This window comes from Nanorana parkeri, unplaced genomic scaffold, assembly GCF_000935625.1.
Source record: "Nanorana parkeri isolate BGI_ZX_2015 unplaced genomic scaffold, ASM93562v1 scaffold1924, whole genome shotgun sequence".
In the NCBI taxonomy this organism is placed as follows: domain Eukaryota; kingdom Metazoa; phylum Chordata; class Amphibia; order Anura; family Dicroglossidae; genus Nanorana; species Nanorana parkeri.
Window position 1 is genome coordinate 152,930 of NW_017308192.1, and position 911 is coordinate 153,840.

Consider the following 911-nt stretch of genomic DNA (forward strand, 5'->3'; position numbering starts at 1 on the left):
AGCCGCCAGTGTTCAGAAATGTGCTGATTCTGCAATATTGTTTTTTACTTTTCCTGAACAAAACGAAAATGGAGCGCGCTTTTAATGATGGAGGGGGTAGGGTAGGGCGAGCACATTAACCCTTTGCCACCCCTGTAGCTTCACTTCTCCTGTTCCAGAGCTCACTCATCGCTTCCTCCAGACACGCAATGCAAATTTTTCTTACCAGTTTCCTTATGTTGTGGCTGTAAGATATTTCTAAGCACGGCTTGAAAAAGTAATTTCTACCATCTGATGATTGTCCCTGCATTGCAATACAAAAATATCGGTAGTGACGGGTCGATCTTTTATTCACCCAGTACGGTATTCGTTCCACTATTGTTAAGAAGAGTAACTCCGATTAGCCCTCCGACGTCCCCCAGTCGTTACTGATTATTTTGTAATTCACGGAGAATATAACTTCTTTCTACGATAGATGAATGCCATTCATGGTAATGTAGCTTTTACGCCCATAGAGGAGGAGAAATTTTCTATCTCCCTTCAACTTCACATCCAGTGTATTTTTGGCCGAGTTAAAGGAGAACTACTATGAGGTCAGTGCTTCTCACTGACCTCATAGTTCTAGCCGACCTGTGACAATGAGACTGTCACAGGTCGGCTCAGTAGATCGGGAGGTGAGCGAACACATACCGGCGTTCGCTCACTTCTCGATCCTGTCACAGCTCTCTGCCATGACAGGGGTGGGGCTGGATTCCCCCCTCCCCGCTCCGAGCCGCCAGCGCTGACTGGTGGAACGGGGGAGGGGGCGGGTACAGCTGGCTCTGCCTCTAGATAGGCAGAGCCAGCTGTCACTCACGCAGCTGGGCGGATCTCGACATCGATGTCGGGATCCGCTCCAGCTGCGGCGTCTCCCAATACCGCGAGCTGAAGGT

The 911-nt window shown here is 49.5% G+C and overlaps 1 protein-coding gene across 1 annotated transcript in view; it reads left to right on the plus strand.

Annotated features, from left to right (window-relative positions):
• The window catches only part of ATP6V1A (ATPase H+ transporting V1 subunit A), a 33,467-nt gene that overhangs the window by 3,246 nt on the left and 29,310 nt on the right, over positions 1 to 911 (plus strand). The gene's annotated exons all lie outside the window — the stretch shown is intronic.